This window comes from Jaculus jaculus, chromosome 17 (genome assembly GCF_020740685.1).
Source record: "Jaculus jaculus isolate mJacJac1 chromosome 17, mJacJac1.mat.Y.cur, whole genome shotgun sequence".
Classification (NCBI taxonomy): Eukaryota; Metazoa; Chordata; class Mammalia; order Rodentia; family Dipodidae; genus Jaculus; species Jaculus jaculus.
In genome coordinates this window covers 51,535,205-51,562,352 of record NC_059118.1, presented here as the reverse complement: position 1 = coordinate 51,562,352, position 27,148 = coordinate 51,535,205, and the positions used below count along the sequence as shown (strand labels likewise).

The following is a 27,148-nucleotide window of genomic DNA, read 5'->3' as shown; positions in this document are numbered from 1 at the left end:
TTCTAAATTTCATGGTGATATTTTTATATTTTAAGTTATAAGCTTTGCATTTTTCTTTAATTACAGAAGAAATATACAATTATATAAAAATTCTCCCCATCTGGGTAGAAGACACACAGGAATTTAATGTTTTGCCCCTATCATGCATTCCTCTTTAGAGGATTACTTTAACAGTTTAATATGTGATTTCATCTAAAAAGTTACATTTTGAACAAAGTTTTATATGGTGCATGAGGAAAAATTAAAAATGCATTTATTACATTTTCAAACCTTAACAGAATTTTAATTGCTTGCAAATATTTTGATATTTTCACTTTTCTGTAAGTAGATATAGTTTCTCAAAAATGTAGCCAATTCCCCAACTTTTATGTTGTTCTTCAAAAGCGTCGACCATCTCTAGGCAACCAGTCGTGCCTTGTGACCCTAAAAGAGAAGGGTAACAAGTGGAGCATTAAGAAGGCTGACATCACGAATGCTTCTAGAAATACTCAAGTCACATTTTTATTGAGGTAGGGTCTCTCTCTAGTCCAGGTTAACCTGGAATCACTCTGTAGCCCAGGCTGGCATTGAACTTTCAGTGGTTCTCCTGCCTCTGTTTCTCAAGTGCTGGGATTAAATGTGTGCACCACCACACGTGGGCTCCAAATCCCTTTTAAAAGCAGTGTACACTAAAAGTTTCTTCCTTTAACAAAAATGGCAAAATGTCCAGGTAAGATTTCTGAACTCTGATTTGTGATCACTTTACTACTTAGAAAACACAGCAGGGCTGGAGAGATGGAAAAGCAGTTAAGGTGCTTGGCAGCAAAGCCAAAGGACCCAGGTTCACTTCCCCAGTACCCACAAAAAGCCAGATGCACAAGGTGCATGAATCTGGAGGTTTTTTTTTTTTTTTTTTTTTGGAGAGGGAAGAGGCCCAGATGCACAAATTCTCATTGTCTTAAATAAATAAATAAAAACATCTTTAAAAAACCACAGTGGACACCTCTCTTTAGAAATGTTTGTCATCTTTTTTTTTTTTTCTTTAAGGCAGGGGTTTACTCTGTGGCTCAGGCCGACCTGGAACCAGCTATGCAACTCACGCTGTCCTCAAACTTATTTTTGTACTATCTCAGCCTCTGGAGTGCTGAGATCACAGGGGAGTGTCATCTTGCCCAGTTCCAAATGTCTTCATCATAAATCATACAGCTAAAAGACCACATTAGGGAGAATGGTTCCTTCTCTAGGATAAAACAGTTTTCAACAACATGGTCTTTACCTTTCCAATTTTGTACACATTGATTGCATACATCAATAATTGCTACTAGCTCAACAGTTTGAATTTGATTTTTGAAAGAAGGTCTTACTCAGTGGTCTAGGCTGGCCTGAACTCACAGTATAGCTCAGACTGGCCTCGAATCTGTGGTTCTGCTTGTCTTCCACATCCTGGGATTCTAGATGTGTACCTCCATGTCAAACTTCCTGACTTTTTTTTTTTTTTGTGGTGGAGAGGTAGGGTTTCAATTTAACGTAGACTAACCTGTAATTCACTCTGTTTTCTCAGAGTGGTCTTGAACTCAACAGTGATCCTTTTACCTCAGCCTCACAATTGCTGGGATTAAACGTGCACCTCCATGTCCAGCATTAGCTTGCTAACTATTTAAAAAGAGCGTAATTTACCAAGTAACATTTTAATCTTAGCACCTGGAACATAAAATGGTTGGCCTAGGAACAAAAGACATGTGGTGAAATATTTTTGTAATTTTTTTTATTTTTTAAAGAGAATATAATAAATAGTTATAAATAATATATAATAAATAATTATATAATATATATAATAAATATAAATTTAAAAATAAATACTTTTTAAAGAAGTACATTCTAAGGGCCTCCTCTCAGGCTACTTTTAGTGATTGAAGAATAGTTTGTATGCATTTTAATTATCCAAATAGGTGAAGATGTGGCATGGTTTTGAGACAGGGTCTCATGTAGCTTAGGTTGGCCTTGAACTTGTGATCCTCCTGTTTCTACCTCCCAAGTGTTAGAATTACAGGCATGTCCCACACACTCGGTTCATGCAGTGGTGGGTGTTGAACACAGGACTTCACACAGGCCAGGCAAGGACTCTGTCCATTGGGTCACATTCTCAGTCCTCTGGTTGGTTTTTTTATACATCTCATGTCAAAGAAGTAACCAGACCTGAAAATCGAGCCCATTCATGGTTTTCTCTGCAGTTTCCTTCAATGTCTGAGTCATGGATTTCCTCTCTCCTGCACCCACCTACATTTTACAGGTTCCTTCCAATGCCGCGGAACACTGGCTCAGCAGCCGCCTTCTCTTTTGCACCTTTGAGGGCAGCTGTTTGAGTCTCCACTGCAGGCAGAGCCTGCTATGTTTGTTCCCGCAGACCCTTCCTTAGGCCTCCTGCTCATGAGTAGAATTTAAATGATATGAGCACACTGACTTCTGCCTCCACCTGTTTCTGTTTCCTTCTGACTGCCTCTGACTTAGAGGCACTACATCTCATTGCTTACCAAAATTTTTATTTCTTTGAAGTCAGAGGGAGAGAATGGGTGTGCCAGGGTCTCCAGTTGCTGGAAATAAACATCAAATCTGTGCATCTGGCTTAACATGGGTTCAGGGCATTGAACCCGGGTCCTTAGGCTTTGTAGGTAAGTGCCTTACCCTCTAGGCCATGTCTCCAGCCCTATTGACTTACCTGAGCCCATAATTACTCTCTCTCAAATATAGTTTTTCCCCCACCCCAAGTAAATTCGACAGAAAAAGAGGGGAAGAGAGCAGGGGACAGAGAGAGAATAGGCACGCCAGGGTTTCTAGCCACAGTACATGAATGCACCCCTTGTGCATCTGGCTAATGTGGGTCCTTGGGAATCGAATCTGGGTCTTTGGCATTGCAGGCAAACTTTTAAATGCTAAGCCATCCTTCTAGTCCCACTGTTTTTTGTTTGTTTTTCAAGGTAAGGTCTTACTCTGGCCCAGGTTGACCAGGAATTAACAATGTAGCCTCAGGGTAGCCTTGAACTCAAAGTCACTTTGCTTCCTGAGTGCTGGGACTAAAGCTATGCACCACTGGGCCTGGCCCCAAAACAACTATATTACAAAATAAATAGAAAACCAGATATGGGAGACTGAGGTAGGAGGACTGCCTAGAGTTTGAGGCCAACCTGAGACTACAGAGTGAATTCCAGGTCAGCCTGGGCTAGAGTGAAACCCCACCTCCAAAAGAACAAAACAAAACAATGGGCTGGAGAAATGGTTTAGGGGCTTGATTGCAAAGTTCAAGGAACCAGGTTTGATTGCCCAGGACTCATGTAAGCCAGCTGCACATGATGGTACATGCATCTAGAGTTCATTTGCAGTGGCTGGATGCCCTGGTGTGCCCATTCTCTCTTTCCCCCTCTCCCTGCTTCTTTCTCCCTCACATAAATAAATAAAAATAAAAACATTTTTGAAAACCAAAAAATAAAGTAAAATAAAAGTTGACTTCACTGATTCTGGGTGTGAATGTTTCTGTGCAATGGAGCAATAAAGTATTTTACATGCTGTATCCAAGAAGGTAGACAACTGCTGTTATTTTCATTGAAAAGAATGATCACATTTTCCTCATATGCTTGTTTAAAACTTCATTTTAGTAAGATTAGTTAATATAAGGGTCATCCAAAACCCCAATGATTGTTCTGGTAATAACAGCAATGCTAAATAGTTCTTTGAGGGAAGGCTTTCCACATAGTTCTTTTTTTTTGTGATAAGGTCTCACTCCATAGCCCAGAGTGGCCTGGAATTCACTATGTAGCCCAGGCTAGCTTTGAACTTACAATACTTGGGTCTCAGTCTCCCAAGTGCTGGGATCACAAGACTCTACCATGCCCAGATCACATATTTCATTTTTTGAATTCTGAAGCATCTCTTTAAGGACATTGAATGGGGGGCTCCAGAGCAAACTCAGACGGTTTCATCACAACTGCCATGCAGAAGCTGCCTAACCTGGGACATAACTTCCTCTGTTTGACCTTAGGTTTTTATGTGCAAATGAGAACAGTGACAGCATGTATGTGACAGGACTGTTTGGCGGATGTGTAAGTGCACAGGCCGTATTTCAAACAGTGCCTGGGATGGGGCAAAAGTCACCAGCTGTTACCAGTGCTGATGGCAGTGCCAGTAGAAACGCTCCACGTCCGTGTGGAGCAAAGTGAGGCTTAGAGAAGCTGAATGCTTTGACCGAGGAACCAGCCTAGAAGCCACAGCGCCCTACTTCTTACACACAGGCACCTGGAACTCAGCTAAACACCAAAAACCCAACATATTAAAGTAACCAACTTACTGTTTGCGATCACCTGGGCTGATGGCCACTAATGCTCCTCTATCCCAAATCCTGTCAAATTTGCCAATACTTGTCCTGACCAAAAGGAAAAATAAAGAAAGCAACATTTATATAAGAAAAATCAGGTGCTGAAGAAATGGCTTAGAGGTTAAGGCGCTTGCCTGTGAAGGCTAAACGACCCAGGTTTGATTCCCCAGGACCCACGTAAGTACATGGTGGTGCATGCATGTAGAGATTGTTTGCAGTGGCTGGAGGCCCTGGCATACCGACTCTCCCTCTTCTGCCTGTTTCTCTGTCAAGTAAATGAATAAAATATTTTTAAAAATCAAATCTTGGGGCAGGGAAGATGGCTCCGTGGTTAAAGGTGTTGCTCTGCAAGCCTGACGACTAGAGTTTGGCCTCCAGCACCCATATAAAAGGTGGACACGCAGTGGCACACACGTCTGTAACCTCAGTGTGCCCATGGCAATGCAGGTGGGACAGAATACCAGAGCTCTTGGGCCACCTATTTTGCCCTTCCCTATGGCAAACAAGAGAGACCCTGTATCACACAAGGTGGAAGGACACTGAGGCTGTCCTCTGATCTCCACATGTGCGACCCTCACACCCACCATATGCAAAGATATAAAAATATCACACAGCTAAAAATAGTAATGATAGAAAAACCAAATCTGGAACAAGATGACTGGTGTGCTACCTATCATCAACGTATTGGGGTCTCACATCTGCTTTTCTTCAGAGATAGAGATGCACACTGAAGGGTTAAAGGAAAGGGAACTAAGGGTTAATGACTATCCCTAAAGCTCAGGCCAATAAAAGAAGCAACAGAGACATTCAGCCTCATTAAGTTTGGCACCTTTCCTGATTGGTGTACTCCCCTTAGCCTAGATGGCCTTGAAGGACCAGAGGCCATCTGAATGTCCTCCTTAGACATTCCTGGCTGAAGAAACCTATTCTGAACAAGGACACAAACAGCTATAATTTTCTTATCAACTGCACCTGATACAGCATGATTTTCCTTAGGGTTCTCCTTATAAACTTGCACCCTAACCTGGCTCAGGGCTTCAGCCTTCATCCCGCGGGAAAGCTGAGGCCATTCGCTGTTTTCTCTAATAAACTGTCTATCTGTAGAGATCAAGCCCGGTGTTTTCAGTTGCTTTTCTCTTACTCTTTCCTTACACATACTCACTGGGTATGAGGAACTGTTCTCTCCTAGTAGTTTAGGAGACTGAGGCAGCAGCCTCGTTGTTTTGTTATGACTTGGAAACCCAGAAAAGGAATACAGGGCAGTGCGTGACAACTGCTTCTGGCCCCAGGCCCAGGTATGAGGGAATTTCAGATGACATCTTGGCTCCTTCTGCACCAAATAATTCACTTTTGTCACAGAACCAGGTACAAAGTAGAAGACATGTCTCACTGTGGAGAAAAGTCACCCACCTGCCTTGGGCCGTGATAACATTGGGGAGCTCACTCTACACAAAGCATACCAACAACAGGCTGTCGTAAGAACAGCTGCAAACAGACTTAAATCAGTGCTTTTTTGGATGTGTATATGTGTGTGTTCATACATGTGTGTGTGTGTGTGTGTATGTGTGTGGTGCTTGTGAATGTGTGTACATTCACATGTGGAGGGGAGAGGTCATTATAGGACACATCTTTCTCCGTAACTTCCCACCTTAGTCTTTGAGACGGTCTCTCACTGAACCTAGAGTTCAGGGATTCAGCGAGACTAGCTGGCCAATGATCCCAGGGACTCCCTGTCTTTGCCTTCCCAGTGCTGAGATTACAAGCATGCAGTACTAGGCTCAATCTTCTGTGTGGGTTCTGGGGATCTGAACACAGGTCCTCAATGTATGCACTTTCCCCACTGAACCATCTCACAGCCTGGAAATTAATGCATCTTGATTACTGTACAAATGAACAGGAGTGGCTAATGCCTATCCCAGCACTGCCTAGCAAGGACCACCTCTGTCAAAGTTCAGGAGCAGTATCCAGTCTTACCTGGGAAGATCAAAAATGCTGCAACAGTACAGTGAAATGTTCCCCGAAGAACTCTGTAATGAAACAATGCAAAAAAGAAAAATCCACTTAATTAGGAGATGCTTGGATGGACAAAGAAAGAACACTGGGCTCAAGCAAAGCCAAGGAGAAAGAGAGAATGTGTGTGAGACACAATCATTTTATTGCAGTTTAATGGCCTCTTTTTCTTTTAGAATCTGGATGGATGGCTGAGGAGATGGCTCAGCAGCTAAAGGCTCTTGCCAGCAGCCAGCCAGCCAAGGTTCAATTTGCCAGTGCCCTCGTAAAACTGGGTGCACAAAGTGGCACATGCACCTTGAGTTTATTTGGGGCAGGAGGCCCCCTCTCTCTGCTCATATATAAATGAATAAATACATTTAGAAATATAAATAAAATCTGGATGTGGTTCAAAAAAATCATAGGGTGTCCTTTAAGATTAGCAAACTATCACTTGTTTCAGAGCTTGTTAAATTCCTGGTAATCGGGTGTAGGTGGTTTTTAGCCTGTTGCATTCTGTTTGCAGAACACTTTATGAGTCTGCTGACACTGTTTTGAGAAGGACACCTGTTTGATCCTGGAATGCTGGGAACAGAGTTCATGCTGTCTACCTTCCAGCTGCTAGGGAGGTCTAATATCCACCTACAGTTACAAGTTAGCTAGAATGTCTCCTGCTTCTGAGATAGGGAAGTAGCCTTCTACTGTTTTGTGTAAGACATTATCACCATGAACTCTGTGTGAACACTGTACTCAGAGCTGTTCTAATAAAAGTTCTACAAGCTGCTGCCTCGGGCTCCTGTGCAGAAGAAGTCACTGGAGTCCCCTGGTTCTGTTGACTCGCCCCAGTCTGCTCAGTTCCTTGGCACTGGTCATTCACAACCTGGAAACGGGTTCAGTTGGCACCAGCAGGTGATACTGCCAACAGTTAGGGCCAAGAACTATGGTTTGGTTGGTAGAATGCTTGCTTAGCATACACTGGGCGCTAGGTTCAGCCCCAAGCACTGCATAAAACCTGGCATGACAGCCCATGCCTGTGATCCCAGCTGTCAAGAGTTAGACAAGAGTGTGACAGAAAGACTGTCACAAATGTGAGGCCACCTGGATTACATATCAAGAACCTACCTCAAAGAAAATACAAACAAAAAAATTATTCTGGAAATGTTTACTTGAGCAGTGTCTTGATACTTTTGTTCTGCTAAACATAAATTCACAGGTCAATCCCACACGAAGAGTGCTGATATATGACAGATAGTTTTCAAGGTAATTCAGGAAAAGCAGAGTTTTGCTGGCTTTCCCCTTTTTCTCAATTATTCAGGTAAGGAGCACTTCCCGTCCCCAACCCTAGTACACAGGATATCCACTCTGGGTTCCTGATCACTGAAATCCATACAGGGTCTGACCACAGAGGAACACTGTGACACTGATGGCCCTCCAAGCAATGGCTGTGGACCCGAGAACAGCGTGAGGATAGAGAACAGAGCAGGGGCCTGCGGGGAAGCAGAGATGGTGAAATAAGAGGTGGCCTCTTAGTGTACCCTGCTGCATCTGCTAAAACTAAAGTGGGGTGAGCTTTTGTGCACTCCAGGGACAGTGACCATGCTTGAGAAGTCTGGGAGCTGACAATGGGGGCGAAGGGCATTGTGTGTCCTGTGTATCAGGGCACTCACAGAGTGATCCTGAAATAAAGAACCAACATGGGTTTCTGAGAGGAGGAGGAAGGTCTCTGAAGACGGGCCTGGAAGCAAGGCAGCAGTCATCCCAGAGGAGGCAGGGAGATAACCAACTTTGGCTACAGGTGGGAATCCATTGTTTGTTGTTTTCTTGCTTCTCCTTTTTTCATTTACTATTTTGTGAGTGGTTTACTATCTAACCCAGGCTGGACTTGAACTCATGATCTTCCTGCCTTAAGCCTCCTTACTGCTAAGGTTTAAATATGCCTGCAGTCCTATCTATATCCTGAGAAGCTTTATGGAGGACTAATAATGGGTTTCAGTTCTACAAGATTCTGATTGAATCAACCTGGAGTGAGACCTCTGCCTTGGAAGTTTTGAAAAAGATTTGGTCCAGAAACAAGCCATCTCTTTGGGCTGAGCAAATACTTAGGCTTCTTAGATGACTTAAAACTGGGGCAGGAGGAAGATATAAAACCATAATGTGTCAGGCATGGTGGCACACACCTTTAGTCCCAACACACAAGAGATAGAGGTAGGAGGACTGCTGTGAGTTCGAGGCCAACCTGGGTATACACAGTGAATTCCAGGTCAGCCTGGGCTATAATGTGATCCTACCTAGAAAAAAACCAAAGCAACAAACAAAAAACAATTAACTTACTAAAATACTTAGAATTATATGTGTTTACTATACATAATATACACATGTTATATATGATAATTATGAATATATTACTTAGATTACTATTGAAATAGTAACATTTTTCATTTACTATGATGATAAATTTAATTCAGTAATTTTCTTTATTTTTGTTTATTTAAGAGAAACAGAGAGAATGGGTGCACCAGGGCCTGCAGACATTACAAATGAACTCCAGACGCATGTGCCACTAAGTGCATCTGGTCTATGTGGGCACTGGGTCCTTACGCTTCTCAGGCAAGTGCCTTAACCACTAAGCTATCTCTCCAGCCCATTCAGTAATTTTCTAATGCTTATCCAACCAACCTGCTTCCTAAAACACAGACAACTAAGTAAAGATAGATTAATTTGCACTTACATTACTAGCTTTTTTTTTCTATTCCTTTTTTTTTTTTTTTCTTGGTTTTTCGAGGTAGGGTCTTACTCTAGCCCAGGCTGACCTGGAACTCACTATGTAGTCTCAGGGTGGCCTTGAATCACAGTGATCCTCCTACCTCTGCCTCCCAAGTGCTGGGTTTAAAGGTGTGCAACATCATGCTCAGCTGCTACCTTTTACTTGTTCATATTTTATTTAAAACTTTAAAAAAATATTTTGATGTTTATTTTTATTTTCTGAGAGCGACAGACAGAGAGAATTGGCGCGCCAGGGCCTCCACCAACTGCAAATGAACTCCAGATGTGTGCACCCCCTTCTGCATCTGGCTAATGACGGTCCTGGGGAATCAAGCCTCGAACTGGCGTCCTTAGGTTTTACAGGCAAGCACTTAACCATTAAGCCATCTCTCCAGCCGTTATCTAAAACTTTTATAACCAGCATTATGAGTGTCTTTAGAAGAATAATTTTCATGGTATTTTGTTCTTTAGTTTTAACATTCTGATCCACCTGGCTATACGCCTTTGCCTATTTCATCCCTTTAACAACTTTATGGATGAGAAGGAAAATCTACAGGTTTGTCTCTTTTTAGTCAAGGAATGTTTTTGTGGGTCAACTCCACATTATTTTCCTTGAGCAGTGTTGCCAGAAGCTTGTCTGTTTTATTAAACCTTGAAAGAAACATTGCCTTTGATGATACAAAAAGAAAAAAAAAATTGCTAAGTCTCCGGCTTTCTGGCCAGTTAGTTTCCATATGTAGAGGTGAGTATCTGCGAGGACTGAATGTGCAACTGCACAGGGCCAGACCATTTCTGATGACAGCACTCTGACCCACATCCTGAGGCACACCTTGGCAATGACTGCCAGCTTCCCTGATGTTACCACCTGCCTCCAACAGAGACCACTAAATCCTCTCCCATGCCAAGCACACAGTATGCCCGACCCTGCCCCCCCCCCATGCCTGCAGTGACAGCCTCGCTTGGTTCAGACGCACCTGAGGCCTCCCCTTCCCAGCAGACAACCTTGTGTGCAAACACAAGTGCTTGGCACCTCCCACCGAATATCTCTGCTTGTTCGCCTTTGGGTGGCATCTGCTATGTCCGCATTATTTCCTCCAGCTGGCCGAGCAGCTGGATGGAGTGACTCTCCACACTCCCAAGCCCATCATTTTCTTCCCAGTGTATAACTCCCCTCTCTTCTCCAGGGGAGAACTCATCTTTCTGTTTGCTTTCCAACCCATTTCTTTATTTTCTACCACCTAAGCCAGAAATGGGACCTTTCCCCACTTCTTCATCCCCTCATTCACTGAGTCCTGTTGGCCCAACGTCATAAAAAGTGTGTTAGGGCTAGAGGGATGGCTTAGCGGTTAAGTGCTTGCCTGTGAAGCCTAAGGATCCTGGTTTGAGCCTCTATTCCCCAGGACCCATGTTAGCCAGATGCACAAGGGGCACATGTTTCTGGAGTTTGTTTGCAGTGGCTGGAAGCCCTGACATGTGCATGTGGTCTCTCTCTCTCTTTCTCTCTCTCTCTCTCTGTCTCCTTCTCTCTGTCACTCTCAAATAAATAAAAATAAATAAAAGGTATATAAAATTAAAAAATGTGTTAGGGCTAGAGGGAGGGCTTAGCAGTTAAGGCATTTGCCTGCAAAGCCTAAGGACCCAGGTTTGATTCTCCAGGACCCATGTTAGCCAGATGCACAAGGGGGCACACGCGTCTGGAGTTCATTTTCAGGGGCTGGAGTCTCTGGCGCACCCATTCTCTTCCTCTCCCCCTTTCACTGTCAAATAAATAAAAAAATATATTTTTTAAGTGTGTTAATCCATCCTGTTTTTCTCTACCTCCCCCTCATTCCTCCTCGTCCTTGCCTTCATGGCCTTTCCTGGACCAGGGCCCACAGCCTGCTCCCTGTGCCAGCAAGTGAGGCCCTTCTACTCACTCCTCATGAGGCCATGACATGGTGTGTTGAAAGAAAAAAGAAAAAAGTGGCCATGTATACAAAATGAGGCAAGTTTCTGGGGGTGCCCACCTGCCCCATGATTCAGGAAATGCTACAAGCTAGGCAGGGGCACTCCCCTGTCACTGCCTTAGTCCCTTAGGTCATTACACTTTGTCATGTGCTACAGACAGCTCCATCACTTTTTCTTTTCTCCAAAGCCAAGAGATTCTTTAAGGGAGGCTGTGTTACTTTAATCCTTCAACATCTTAAGTCTGGTCTGGCAGCCAGTTAGTTGTAAGGAAAGGCTCACACTCTCTAAAAAATAAAAAAAGGTATGTGTATGAAAGCGTTGGAGATACAGCGCAGTGGAAGAATGCTTGGCTAGTTGCATGTGCGACGCCCTGGGTTCAACCCTCAGCACCAAGAAAACAAAACCAAATCTGTAATAACGACACTTTGATTTCAAAAAAATATACATATACAGACCTTAAATATTTTGGCTCCAGCAACTTCGGTAATTGGTTCTTCTGAGTAGGAAAGATTCTGTTCTGCAAAAAATTCTTGTATAGCAAGTTCACTGATTTCTACACCAGCTACAAAGTGTCCCCGGTCTGCAAACCTGAAAAGCACATTTACAGTTAAATTTTTTCCTCAAATATACCACTACATAAAATTAATAGTAAACATACATTTTCTTAATATGACTTGGGATATGGCTCAGTACTAAGAGTCCCTGTTATAAACAAGGCCCGGGGTTTAATACCCACCATCAAAGGATGAAATAAGGGAAAAAAAAATTCACACATTTTCTTTCATTTTAAACGATTCATATTTTCACAGAACATGTAGAAAAGCATGGTCTATATTTTTAAGCGCCATGTTATATGGAACTTTGAAAATTGACATTTATGGTCATAGTAAAAAATTAAAATACTTGGAATTCTAACACTAACATAATGCAAATGTATTTGACTGGAGAAAACACTTCCCTGCTTCCCCACTGTAGTGTGACATGATGATGGGGACAAGGCATGTGTGCTGTCCACTACGGAGGCCACTGACCACTGTCTGGTGAACATGAGTGATAGAGCCAATACCACAGAGCTAACTGTGAATTTCATTTGATTACATTTAGGTAGCCAAACCAGTTGTGAAGATGCAACCTGTAATCCCAGTACTTGAGTTTGAGGCCTTCCCGTGGCATAGCAAGACCATTTCAAATTTAAAAAACTAAATCAGCTAGGTGTGGTGGTGCACACCTTTAATCCCAGCCTCGGGAGGCAGAGGTTGAAGGACCGCTGTGAGTCTGCAACAAGCCTGAGAATACTTAGTGAGTTCCAGCTCAGTTTGTGCTAGAGAGAAACTCTGCCTCAGAAAAAAGGAAGAAATACAAATAGCCAATAAATACCCCCAAAATTTAATTAATTTATAAAAATAGGAGTTATAGAGATGATTGAACGGATAAAAGTGCTTGCTTACAAAGCCTTCTGATCTGGGTTCAGTTCCCTTATAGCCACATAAAGCCAGGTACACAAAATGGCACATGTGTCTGGAGGTTTTTTTTTTTTTTTTTTTTTTTGGTTTTTCGAGGTAGGGTCTCACTCTGGCTCAGGCTGACCTGGAATTCACTATGTAGTCTCAGGGTGGCCTCGAACTCTCGGAGATCCTCCTACCTCTGCCTCCCGAGTGCTGGGATTAAAGGCGTGCGCCATGGAGTTTTTTTTTTTAAAGGGTAAATCATAAGATTTATTTTCGGGAGATTTAAGAGAGAAAGCAAAGCAGAAAAGCACCCAAACCAAAATAAGTTCTCCCCATGAGGAAACCAGGATTCTCTTCCCACAGAGACAGTTATTTCCATAGAAAACAAAGGAGAAAGGCCAGGACAGCCAATGGGGCATCCATGTTTCTGTAGCCCGATCTGTAGTGAACTGCCTATCAGGAAAAAGCTGTCTTGCTTATAATCTGTATCAATGCTAACTAAATTTCTTCTCTGAGAGAACTAAGTTAGCATACTATTGTTTTATCCGTTTGTTCCCAGTGTTCCTAGGTATGGTGTGAACTCTTATTCTATCTGTGAGAGACATCTTCCATGGTTCTTAATACCTTCACAATAAAGTCATCTGCAGGCCAAACTAATTCTTTAATCACTCTCATAGTTCTAGGGGATGGAACTGTCATTTCCCTTGAGACCAGATATCTAAATATATAGCATTTTTAAGCTGTAAAAATACAAATACTATGGAAGTGTATACACTGCCACCAATATTCCTGTAGAGAGATATTTGCTAGAATCAGCCTAACTGCATGACGGAACGTACTGCATTTAGTGAACCAAGCAACATGCATCAGTTCATACCCCGAGGGGTTCCTGATCCTTCTCCTTTAAGGAATTTATCAATTAAAAAAAGGTTTTTATTTATGTGCAATGACAGAGAGAGAGAAAGAGAGACCAAGAGAAATTGACACACCAAAGCCTCTTGCCACTGCAAACGAACTGCAGATATGTAGAACATTTTGTGCCCCTGGCTTTATGCGGGTCTGGAGTTTGTTTGTAGTGGCAAGAGGCTCTGGCATGCCCACACTCTCATGCCCCCCCCTCTGCCAATAAATAAATAAACAACAACAGGTGTGATGGGTGACACATGCTTATAATGCCAGCACTTGGGAGGTGGAGGCATTGTAACAGAAATCCAAGGTCATCCTCATATATATAGTGAAATTGAGGCCAGCCTGCAATATAAGATATACTGTCTCATAAATTAACATTTACAAATTAGTCACATGTGGCTAGCTGGCATCACATCAGAGTACATAGCTCTAATGTTATCAGCCATTTCTGTAATAACCACATAATTTCCACACAATTTATGATAAACATGATTGGAACATGTAAAGAGTTAACATGTTCTTGGTGAGCTCTGTAATTACATAATTGATATTTGTGGGATCCTGGACTGAAAAGAAAGCCAAACTATTATTGGGGAGATTGCTCAGTGGTCAAAGGCACCTGCTTGGACCCTGCTTGCATAGGTTCCCTAGTACCCAGGTAAAGCCACATGCACAAACGTGGCACATGCATCTGGAGTTCATCTGTAGGGGTAAGAAGCTCTGGCATGCTCATATTCACACACAATAAATAAAAACAAATTTTTAAATGAGGACGTGGAGAAATGGCCCAGCATTTCAAGGCACTTGCTAGGAATGCCTGAGAGAGCCTGGGTTTGATCCCCAGGACCCACGTAATACCAGATGTACAAAATGGCGCATGGCTCTGGAGTTCATTTGCAGTAGCAAGAGGCCAAGGAGTACCTATACTCTCCCACCTTGCCTTTTTCTCTTTATCAAATAAATAAATATTTTTTTAAAAAAATAAATAAAGCCAAACTAACAGTCTAAATACCTAGGCACAAAAAACAGGCTTATGTGAACTTACAGAAAAGTCAACTCTTATATAATGCAATATGCCTTCCTAAAAGTTACAACATTGAAAAAGCATGCAAAGAAACTAAAAGGCTGATGGCAAAGAGGGAGTTAAGGAACAGCATTAAACACCTTTGTGGACTGGACATGGTGGTGCAGCACACGGGAGGTGGAGGCAGGAGAGTCAGGAGCTCAAGATGCAGAGCATGGTGAAGATCAGCGTAGGCTACATAAGACACTGTTTGGAAAACAAAAACCAAAAAATAGCAACAGCAAATAATAAAGAAACAACTCCTGTCAATGCCACTAAAATTTACTAATAATGGTTTTGCACATGTCAAATGGATAAGAGATTCATAGTACAGCATGCACTTTCCCTTGAAAAAGCCCTGCAGTTCACTTCTAGAAGGAGACCTTCAGTGGGCTGCAGTTCAAGTCACTGTGCACTGAGGAAAGGAGGAACAGCACATGGAGTGTTTCTAACAGCAGGCGAGGAGGGAGAAGTGGGCAGAGCCTGGGCAAGCCAAGCAAGCACGGTGCCTGGCACGGGCACGTGCAGGCTGGTCGCCACTGGCTCAGCTCATCTCAGCACAGGTTTTGGCTTTGATCTCAGGTTTCTCTCAGATGAAATCACATGTGAACAAACGTGAAATTCACATGCTGTTCACAGTGTTCCCTCATTTATCAATTGAGTAAGAGCAAACGCATCTTCAAAACGGGAACAAAGCAGACTGTACCTATTATCTACATAAGAGTACTCACTGTCAATGTGGGCAGAGCGCAAACTGTCGCTAGCTCTGAAATGAAACATGCTAGTAACTTGCATCTCACATTTCGTAGGAAATTTGTGCACCAGCATATACAGACTTCTCATCTCCATACCTTTTTTCAAGTTACAAAATATAAACAAAGAAATCACTACGTAAATTGATTGCATGTGTTTTTATTTCCATTCACACATGGAAATGAAGCACAGCTATAAAAATCCAACAAAACCCAAAATATCAATATTTCTTCTTTTAAAAGATTTCATTTTTATTTATTTATTAGAGACAGAGAGAGGGAGATAAACAGAGTGAATGAGAATGGGCACATCAGGGCCTCTAGCCACTGCAAATGAACTCCAGATGCAAAGCCACCATGTGCATCTGGCTTAATGTGGGACCTGGAGAATGGAACCTGGGTTCTTAGGCTTTGCAGGCATGTACTTCAACCATTGAACTATCTCTCCTGTCCATTATACATTTCTTTTTAATCTCTTTTAGCCTTCATTCTTGCTCATTTTCTGTTTATACATGCTAGCTGTATAGACTTCATATATAGGTTAGTTGCATAAATGTAAATTCTCTACTATGATAACATGCAAGAATAGCTCAGTTCTGATATTTTAAATTTATTGTTATTTTGTAGTGCTGCTATATCCTCAACTACTCGGTATTTTCATTATAAATGGCTTTGTTTTATGCATGCATGTGTAGAGCATGTGTGTTGTGTGTTGTGTGGGTTGAGTGCTGTGTGTTGTGTACGCATGTGTGTGTGCCCTAGATGCACGTGTGTGGAGGCCAGAGGAGAACATCAGGTGCCCTCCCGCTTTTGCTCACTCACCTGTGCCATCCATGGCATCTTAGGTGAGCGCTAGGGAAGAGGCCCCAGGTGGTCTCAGGTCCTCTCAGGACTTCGTGTTGGCCCAGCAAGTGCTCTTAACCACTGTGCCATCTCCACAACCCAACAAGCGGCTTTAGACCCAAGCATTTTCAAGCAAGTGCCTTCAATCACTGAGCCATCTCCCTAGCCCCAGATCCAAAAATATTCTACAGCCCCATTTAGCTCTCTGAACTGTTTCACTAATGTTGCCAAAGTCTCTGCTACAGCTGAAAGTTACCATTTATGACTGCATCCCTGATACACTGTTTTTTTCCCAAAGGTAGTTTCCAAAATAATTCTGGTTGAGTTGGTTACAACACAAGTCTAGAGTGAAGAGGTAGCTTAGCAGTTAAGGCTCTTGCAGGAAAAGCTAAATGAGCCAGGTTCAATTCCCCAGGACCCACATAAGCCAGATGCACTAGGTTGTTTATGCATCTGGAGTCATTTGTAGTGGCTAGAGACCCTGGCGAGCCCATTCTCTCTATATCTCTCTATATATACCTCTTTCTCTCTCTTGAATATTCTCTCGAATAAATAAATACGTAAATAAACACAGGTCTAATAAGATAGCTCTCAATTTTATGGCCATACTTGAATCTCAAGGTATGATAGCAATTCAACATAAGCTCTTAAGTACAAGTTACAAGTGTGCTGCAGAAATCTTATCATCTCCACTAGGGAATGCACTCCAAATGCCTGCATGCCTTGTGGGTAGATCACAGGTATTTATGTAGGGAAGAAATCATTCTTTTTAAGCTGGTTGTGGTGGTACTTGCTTTTAATCCCAGCACTTGGCAGGCAGGTTTGAGGCCGCCCTGAGACTACACCATGAATTCCAGGTCAGCTGGGACTGGAGTGAGACCCTGCCTTAAAAATAAAAAAAATAAAAAGAAGAAGAGAAGGAGGAAGAAATCATTTTTGTTTTTTGTTTTTGTTGTTTGTTTTTTTGAGGTAAGGCCTCGCTGTAGCCCAGGCTAACCTGGAATTCACTAAGGAGTTTCATGCTGGCTTCAAACTCACAGTGATCCTGCTACCTCTGTCTTCCAAGTGCTGGATTAAAGGTGTGAGCTGCCACACCTGGCTCTATCAGCTGCTTTTGATTGGGCATTTTGTTCCAGTGAAGGTGACTACAATACCACACTGAGTTACTAGTTCTTTTTTTTTTTCTTTTTGGAGATGCAATATAGAACGAAAAGGTCTACTGGACTCAGCTTTCTCTCTTACTGTGAAAATATTACCTATACTTTTGTAACTATTGGCAAGAGTCTACTAAAAATATAGAATCCTTTGCATTTCCTAAGAATGGAATTTTATTTATTTATTTATTAGTTTTGTATTCAGCAAATACAGTCAGTTTGGTACCATTATTAGGCTCATTCGTGACATAACCCCTCCCCTTGACCCCTCCTTGTTGAGGTATATGGGTCGTGCATTGTGGAGTGAGCCCACAGTTATGGGTAAGATAAATGTCTCTGTATATCATGACCCAACCTGTAGCTCTGACATTCTTTCTGTCCCCTCTTCCGCAAAATTTCCCTGAGCCATGTTGGGGTCATTTTTGGTCTGCTTCAGTGATGAGGTGTTGGGGCCTCTGGGTGTCTGGCTCTCTGATTTGGTAGGAGTTGATTTTTCTCTGTATTGATCTCCTTCCCCCTTGTGCTTGTATCTGGTTCACCAGGAAAACAATACCCTTGCTTGTTTCGCCAATTTTTCTTAGTTTTAGCTGGGGCCCTTTTGAGGTATGATGGGGTGGCTCTCTCCTTAGGATCTACATCTATCTGAAAAAGAGAAGCAGATTCTCCAACAGAAAGTAAGTTAGCACCAGGACAAATGAGATAACCCTTACTTTTTTAGAGAGAATTTAATAGGTGTAGGCCCTCTTGTAGCCCATGATTGATGGTAGCTTGATAATGGAGAGTGCGCTTATGTTTGGATTTGTTTCTGACTTGTTTCCTAGCTCCAGTGATGGGTCCCGTACCACTGAGGGGATCAGTTAGCCAAATCAAGAGCAGTTGGTTCCCCACCATGGCTGTGTGCCACTACTGCACTTGTGTGGGCATCACGACAGGTTATTTGCTGCTAAGTAGGATTTTAGCTAGTAGGAATTTTAGTTTGTATTTTACTTTTTTTTGGCAAGGTCTAACTCAGGCTTACCTAGAATTTACTCTGTAAGCCCAGGCTGGCCTTGAACTTATGACTATCCTCTTATCTCAGCTTCCCACATGCTGGGATTATAGGCATGAGCTACCAAGTCTGGCTTTTGTGTGTGTGTGTGCGTGTGAGTGTATAAAATGTGGGTGTATGCAAGCCATGGTGCACATGTGGAGGTCAGAGGACAACTGTGGAGTGTCGGTCCTCTGTTTTCACCTTACAGGAATCAGTGTCTGTGGGGGTCTCCTCCGCCTCTTTGTACGGCAAAGTCTAGACTAACCGGCATTCTTCTGACTTGCCTCCTACTGTCATCAGCACATCAGGGTCACAGACTCCAGTGTCATTGCACATCCGGCTTTACACGGGCCCCAGGGATCCAAAGTCCAGTTGTCAGCCTTACAGAGAAAGTGCTTTGAACCAATGAGCTATCTCCCCAATGCAAGGGTTTGGTTTTGTGGTTTGTCTTTTTTCCTTTTTTAATTGTTTTTCAAGGTAGGGGCTCAACTCTATCCCAGGCTGACTGACCTGGAATTCACTATGTAGTTTCATGCTGGCCTTAAACTTGCTGTGATTAAACACAGTGCCACCATACTCAGCTACTTTTTTCCTTTTTAGCATAGGCTCTAATGTAGCTCAGGCTGGCCTTGAACTTGCTGTTAGCTGAGGCTGGACTTTAACTTCTCATCCTCCTGCTACCACATCCCAAGTGTTAGGATTACACATGTGCACCACCATGCCCGTTCTGAGAATGTGAGTTTTTTTTTTTAACCTACATTCTGTTAGTCACACAAAAAATTAGTCATCAGATACAAGTACGTTAATGCTTCTTTGCTCATACCATTTCATCTCAACTGCTTTTCCACAAAGAGGGAAAAATACCCTCAGTCCACTCTCGCCTTCAAGAAAATGATCCAGATGCTTCTTTAATAGCCTAGAGAGAAAGATACGACATAACAATGTTTGTTTTAACTGTCCAAATGCATAGAAGTAAAGCTCATGCCATAAGAACTTTCCATGCATTACTTCACTTGGCACTTCCAACAATGCTACTTAGTAGGCCATATTAATAATTACAATCTCCAGCTTACATATAAGCAAGACAGTTAAGTAATTTGCTCAGAGACACAGCTGTTTAAATTTTTCCACATGCAGTTCATGGAAAATTCTCTAAATAAGTTTCACTCTTATACTTAAGTTCCCCTGTATGGAAGTGGCTGTTTAAGGTCATCTCCATGTTATCCTTTATCAATGATTCTGGGAGTCTGTCTTGACTTCCACTTAGCGTGCCAATGTGATGATGACGGTGGTGGTGATGATAGCATCTCAGGAAGCTGGGGTGCTTCCCTAGAAGAGAGATGCTTTGTGATGACCCACTTAGCTCAGCACCAGGCCTGTGATGTATAATTGCTGTTCTGAAAATGACTACTGCAAATAACTGCTCACCATCCTAATTCTCGGATTCCTTCCAATGTCTAGGCCTCACCACGTAGGTAGCGCCTTGGCGTCAGAAGGCGTGCGGTTGGGAAGCAGGCCAGCAGCGCCACCGCGGAGGACGAGGGGGTGAGCGCCTGTGGAAGCCCACACGAGCGCTGCAGAGATGCTAAAGGGGGTTTTCAAAAGACGTACTTCTTAAAGGAACCCAAAAATCTGTACGTTGTATCATTATATACTGAGAAAAAAACTGTGCCAATATCAGAAATACCAAAATGAAAAGATTACAATCAGCATCTAAAAGTCAATCTAATAATGTATAGCTATATTATTATTTCAGTCAATTTCTGACAGAACATTTTCATGTAACAGACCAAACATATCTTACTGATGTCCTTGTTCTTTGTGAAATGCAATTTGATGGGTCTCCCACTTCTCTTGCCATTCTCTCAGGGTTAGTACGGAGCTCTTCTGTGCCTCAGTATCAGGGTACTCTTTAATATCAAGTGAAGTTCTTGTGTCATCCATAGTTGCATAGACACCTTTTTCTCACAGGCTGATGTCTCCAAAGCCTAGGTGCAAAATACCCATGGGGCATCACTGAAGAGCATTATAAGTCTACTCATGAATCAAGTGAAAACCTGCTTGACTTTGGACTCTTATTAACAACTTCCGCATATATGTAGACAGTATTCATAACCACAAAATCCTCCCACCACCCCCCTATGCTCCTCCCAAATCTCCCTTCCACCGAATCCCTTCTTTCCAACTAGTGTCTCTTCAATTTTGATGCCATCATTCTTACCCCCATATTATGCAGGTCTTGTGTAGATAGTGTCATCCCGTGAGGTCATAAATACCATGGCTACTTTGTGTCTGGAAGGTAGAACTGCAAGGCACTTCTCCCTTTCCTTTGGCTCTTACCTTCTTTCAGCCACCTCTGTAACGGTCCCTGAGCCTTGAAGGGTGTGATAGAGATGTCTCACTTAGCATTGGACACTCCACTGTCAATTCTTCTCAGCACTTTGCTGAGGTGTGAGTTACCCCAGTGGTTTGTCTTTCTTTCTTTCTTTCTTTCTTTCTTTCTTTCTTTCTTTCTTTTCTTTTCTTTTCTTTTCTTTTCTTTTCTTTTCTTTTCTTTTCTTTTTTTTTTGTGTGTGCATCATGTGTGGGTGTAGATAGCATGGTGTGGGATATACATCTGTGCATGCAGGCTCCTGTGTGTGTTGATAACACAGTCTGGAGCATACATGTGTGCATGCATCATGTGTGGATGTAGATAACATGGTTAGGGTATACATGTGTGCATACAGATATGTGTGCATGCAGAATCATGTGTGGGCATAGATAACATGGTGTGGGCTATATATGTGTGCATGCAGTATGTGTGTCCAATGTGTGTGTGAGTGGAAGCCAGAGGACATTTTCTTTTTTCTTTCTAAATATTTCATTTGTTTATTGAGAGAGGCACAGAGAGAGAGAGAGAGCGAGGGAGAGAGAGGGAGGGAGAGAAAGAGAGAGGGGGAGGAGGGAGGATGCACCAGGGCCTCTAGGCACTGTAAATGAACTCTAGACACATGTGCCACCTTGTGCATTTGGCTTATGTGGGTGTTGGCAAATCAAACCTAGGTCCTTAGGCTTCACAGGCAACTTCCTTGACCGCTAACCCGCCACTCCAGTCCTTGTGTCTTTTTCTTTTGCTCAGCCACATCTTTCCTTCCATTGAACACAGAGCTGCCATTTTTGGCCAGACTGGTTGACCAGTAAGGCCCACTAAGTCTCCAGTCTCTGTTCCCCATGGGACTGGGTTTACATACAGCTATTTACATGGGTCCTGGAAAATGAACTCAGGTCCTCTCAGGTGCTTGACAAGCACTCCTACCTGATAAGTCATCTCCTCAGGCCCAAACCTATATGAATTTTAAAAATATTTTATTTCTTTGAGATAGAAAGAGGAAGATAGAAAGAACGGGCTCACCAGGGCCTCCAGCCACTGTAAATGAAGTCCAGATGCACAAACCACCTTGTGCATCTGGCTTCTGTGGGTACTGGAGAATCAAACCTGGGTCCTTATGCTTCATAGGCAAGCACCTTTACTGCTAAATCATCTCTTCAGCCCACATCTGACTTTAAATTTTTTTTAAATTTTTATTTATTTATTTATTTATGTGTGAGGGAGATGAATGGAGAGAGAAAAAAATGGGCATGCCAGGGCCTCCAGCCAACTGCAAATGAACTCTAGATGCATGTGCCATCTTGTGCATCTGGTGCGTGGGTTCTGGGGAAATGAACCTGGGTCCTTATCTTCCAAGGCAAGTGCCTTGAGCACTAAGCCATCTCTCCAGCCCCTATGTGACTTTAAAAAAAGTTATTTCAGCATCCAAGCTGGCAGTGGTGGCACATGCTATATCCCAGCACTACAACTTCAAGGCCACTCGGGTTTACACAGTGGGTTCCAGACCAACCAGAGCTACACAGTGAGACCTATCTCAAAACAAACAAACAGTTCCAACATCCAATAAGCCCTACAGAATGTTCCATGTCCGTGAGTCTAGTAGTGAAAGTAGACTGCGTATCACACATTAGGAAAGATCTTACAAAACTGAATGTATAATTCAGTAAACTAAAATGGTGTGGTCTTAAGTTTAAACAGAAAGAATAACCACAACAAAAATCAGGACCTCCGCAGTTTAAAACTTTCATAAGCTTAGAATTTTTCTAGCATCCTACTTATAAAAATTCTGTTTACATCTTTTTATTATACACGATGCAAAGAGTTCAACAGATTTGCTATGAAGAACATTCTTGGTCCCAGTAAGAGAAGCAACTGGGCTAGAGAATAGAGAAGTGACTCGGTTAAATAGGGCTTGCCTGCAAAGCCTGACAACCTGGGTTTGAGTCCCCAGAACCCAAGTAAAGCCAGATGCACAAAGTGGCACATGCATCTGCAGTTTATTTGCAGTGAAACACCCATTCTCTCTTTCTGCCTGGCGTGGTGCCATATGCCTTTAATCCCAGCACTTGGGAAACAGAGGTAGGAGGATCACAATGAATTTGAGGCCAGCCTGACACTACGTAGTGAATTCCAGGTCAGCCTGGGCTACAGCAAGGCCCTATCTCAAAAACACCAAGAAAAAACAAAACTCAAGAATGAGTGAGGGTGGGGAGGCAGGGCTATCCTTGTAAACGTCACTGAATGATGAGTGCAGTTCATTTGGGTAGCTAGATGTATTATAGGCTGCTCTGAAATCTAAAACTTTCTGAAGGGTAACATGATGCTCTAAATGTTTCTGAGTCTGGAGCATTTTGGATTATGGATTTTTAGACTAAGGATGCTCAGCTGATAAAACTAATGGAAATATCTCCAAATCTTCAAAATTGGAAATGCTTCTGCTTTTTTTTTTTTTTTTTTTTTTTTGGTTTTTCAATGCAGGGTCTCGCTATAGCCCAGGCTGACCTGGAATTCACTATGTAGTCTCAGGGTGACCTTAAACTCCTGGCAATCCTCCTTCCTCTACCTCCCAAATGCTGGGATTCATTTCTGTATTTTTATGTGGTTTTTTGTCTGGTTATTTTCCATAGGTATATTTTCTGATTCCTGGTTGAATAATTGAATCCCTGCCCCACCACCATTCTTTACCCAGATAAGAAAAGATGGGCTGGGAGAAGGTTCCAGCATCCATCTTGCCTATGTTCAGTAAATCTGTGATACTCCTATCTTGGAAGATGTGTATTGTACTGTCCTGGTCATAGGCTCTGGTTTACCCTCTCCCTAAACTCACACACCTCTCTCCCCCAAGCCTGTTGTGGTGACAAGGAGCAAACACCTAACACCTAATTGCAAGAAGTTGATAAAAAGGGCTGGAGATATGGCTCAGTGGTTAAAGTGCTTCCTTGCAAAGCCTGGCGGACTGGATTTGATTCCCCAGTACCCACATAAAGCCAGGTGCATAGAGTGGGCACATCTCCAGTGTGTAGTAGCAAGAGGCACTGGAGTGCCCACCCCCACTCTCTTTCTTTATTTGCATATAGATAGATAGACAGACAGATGATAGGTAAGTAGGTAGATAAATAGGAGGAGAGAGGGAGAAGGATCCTGGGATTCAGCCTTTTCTGAACCAGAGTTTCAAACCATCAGTATTCCTTGTGTCAATCCCACCCTTCCACCTCTGGGAAGTACTCAGTGCTGTTAACCGCTAACCCTTGAGGATTTGTGCGTTCTATCATGCAGAGTTACTTATGGGCTTTTCCATGGCTGGGTTAGAATTCACCTGTTTTCAATCTAGAAGAAACCAGTAGTTCATCTGCTTTCTAGAACCCACACCGATTGTAGCTTGTTCTCCTTATGCTAAAGTTAAAAAAAAAAAAAATCTTGACAGTTGGTTAAGCTACAGGAGGAACAATATTCCTTCACCAGAAATTTGTATTTTCAAATAATGTAACTTTCTCATAGAGTCTTTTTCTTTGCTTGTATTGTGGCACTGTGCATTGAATCCATGGCTTCACCGATGCTATGCAAGCACTGTAACCCTGAGCTACATCCCTTCCCTTTTAAGTCAGGCGTTCTTGTTTTGATTGTTTCTTAGTGTTTGGTCTTTTCTAGGCAGGGTTTCACTCTACCCAAGCTGACCTGCAACTTACTCTGTAGCTTAAGGTTGGCCTTGAGCTCATGGCGCTCCTCATCCTCCTACTTCAGATTCCCGAGTGCTAGGACTAAAGGCAAGGGCTGCCATGACTGGGTTTAAATGTGTTCAATTACATCAAAAGATACACAGAGGGCTGGAGAGATGGCATAGCGGTTAAGCGCTTGCCTGTGAAGCCTATGGATCCCAGTTCAAGGCTCGGTTGCCCAGGTCCCACGTTAGCCAGATGCACAAGGGGACGCTCGCGTCTGCAGTTCGTTTGCAGAGGCTGGAAGCCCTGGCGTGCCCATTCTCTCTCTCACTCTCTATCTGCCTCTTTCTCTCTCTGTCACTCTCAAATAATCAAATAAATAAATAAAAATCTAAAAAAAAAATTAAAAAAAATACACAGAACAGGGCTAGAGAGATAGCTTAGCAGTTAAGCACTTGCCTTTGAAGCCTAAGCACCCTGGTTCGAGGCTCGATTCCCCAGGACCCACATTAGCCAGATACACAAAGGGGCGCACGCGTCTGGAGTTCGTTTGCAGTGGCTGGAGGCCCTGGCACACCCATACTCTCTCTATATATATTTGCCTCTTTCTCTGTCTGTCTGTCGCTCTCAAATAAATAAATAAAATAAACAAAAAAATTAAAAATAAATAAAAAATACACAGAACAGAAACTGATTCATGTACACATGTAAGGAAAAGCCCATCCTTACAGTATTAAGGTCAACATCACATCACATTCCAACATTTCCTTTAAATCACTAGTGGAATTAACTAACTTTGGATTGTCTGCTGTAAGTGGTTTAATGATTTATAAAATAGCAGAAATGGCACAAAGGCAGCAATTTGAGGAAAGGTCTCCTCTTGTTGCAGGATTTGGCATCCGTGTGTTTAGGATTCCAAAAGCCACCTCCATCAATAATGGGACATAAATTCTTTTTGCAGAAAGTATTTGTTAACAAAAGTCTTTTGCCAGGGCAGTGCTGACAGAAGGTGCTCCCAGAGCTCACTGAGAGATCATCTGGAAGTATGTAATTAAGATGGACACAGAAAAGCGGGAGAGTTGCACTTGTCCCATTTCTGCTTTCCCTTCCCTTCCCTTCCCTCCCCTTCTCCTCCCCTCCCCTCCCCTTCTCTTCTCTTCTCTTCTCTTTTCTCTCTCTCTCTCTCTCTCTCTACCTCCCTCCCTCCCTCTCTCTCTCTCTCTCTCTTATCAGAGAGTCAGGCTCTATCCCACACTGACATGGAATTCACTATGCAGTCTCAGGGTGACCATCCTCCTACCTCTGCCTCCTGAGGGCTGGGATTATGGCCAGGCCCATTTATGCTTTCTGTCAGAACATTGGACCCAAAAGTTGTCCTCATGAAGAAATGTTCTACTGGAAATGGAAAGCACAATGACCACTGTTCATCAGAGCAACAACCTGACCCCTGTTCCAGTCACTGAGGCATGAACTGTAACAGTACCCTAAAACATCACTGAACTGTTCTAACAGCTTCCCAGTGCATTCATTTGTCATTTCTAGAGAATAAAAAGTTTTTTAAGTGCAATAAAAGTGCAAAGCACAAGAAGAATAAAGGTCAACTTCATAATAACACCCACCTTGTTCAAGTGAGTTTACTGGCCCTCCAAGTTTTCTGCTCATTTATTAAAACTTGTTTAGGGGCTGGAGAGATGATTTAATGCTTAAGGTGCTTGTCCGCGAAGGCCAAGGACTCAGCTTCATTTCCCTAGTACCCATGTAAGGCAAATGAGCAAGGTGGCACATGTGACTATTTCATTTGCAGTGGCTGGAGGTTCACCCATTCTCTCTCTTTCTGCCACTTTGTCTCTCTCAAATAAATAAAATGTTTATTTATTTATTTTTTAAAACAACTTATTTAGCTTTCCCACCCTTAGAGTATTCTAGGGCAGCCTGAAATTCGTGATGATCCTCCTACTTCAGCTTGAGAGTGATGGGATTATCACCTGGCTTCTGCTTCAGTCTTTTAAATTTCGTTAAATTGAAGGGTGACTTCCCTAAGATCCACAAATCCTGAATATGATTTAATTAAGATATTTACAGAGCCGGGCGTGGCGGCGCATGCCTTTAATCCCAGCACTCCAGAGGTAGAGGTAGGAGGACTGCCGTGAATTCGAGGCCACCCTGAGAATATAGCGTTATTTCCAGGTCAGTCTGAGCTAGAGTGAGACCCTACCTTGAAAAACCAAAAGAAAGAAAGAGATATTTACACATGCGCACGTCACCTGTAACACCCACAGAATATTTACTAGGGCTCAGTTACCTCCCACCCCGCCCCCAGACATCACTCACTATTTTGGTCGCATTTCTCTTAAAAATTGGCAGTGCATACAAATGCTTTGAAGGACACTTTAAAATAACTCAAACCATTACGTTTGCCCTTGTTACTCAACAGTTTTAGTTTCTGTTCCGTGAGCCTCTTATCCGTCGGCGCTTTGGAGGACGCCTCATTCAAGAAAATGTTCACAGTCCTAGCCAGCCATTCCTTAGCTCACCGCCTAGCTCTTGGCTCTCTGGGAACCTACCTTGCCAGTGATCCTCGCCCTGCAAAGTAACACTGCCAACTCCAAGGGCCTGCAAAAAGCCCACGGGGGAGTGCAGACCCCGCCCACAACGTGAAGACCCACCCACGACACGCAGGCCCCACCCAGAAAGAGAAGACACGCCCACAACACACGGGCCCCGCCCACAAGGCGAAGGCCCGCCCATTGCACGCAGACCACGCCCCACGCTATAGGCCACGCCTACCATGCGCGGGCCCCGCCCCTCCCCGACGTGGGGTTTGCGCAGCGGCGGAAATGGGCGGGGCGGGGCGGGGCGGGGCGGGGCGAGCGAC

General features: G+C 43.1%; 1 pseudogene; it reads right to left on the bottom strand.

The window, feature by feature from the left end:
- Window positions 1–299: 299 nt before the first annotated feature.
- LOC123455580 lies at window positions 300–26,930 on the bottom strand (annotated as a pseudogene).
- Window positions 26,931–27,148: the final 218 nt, after the last annotated feature.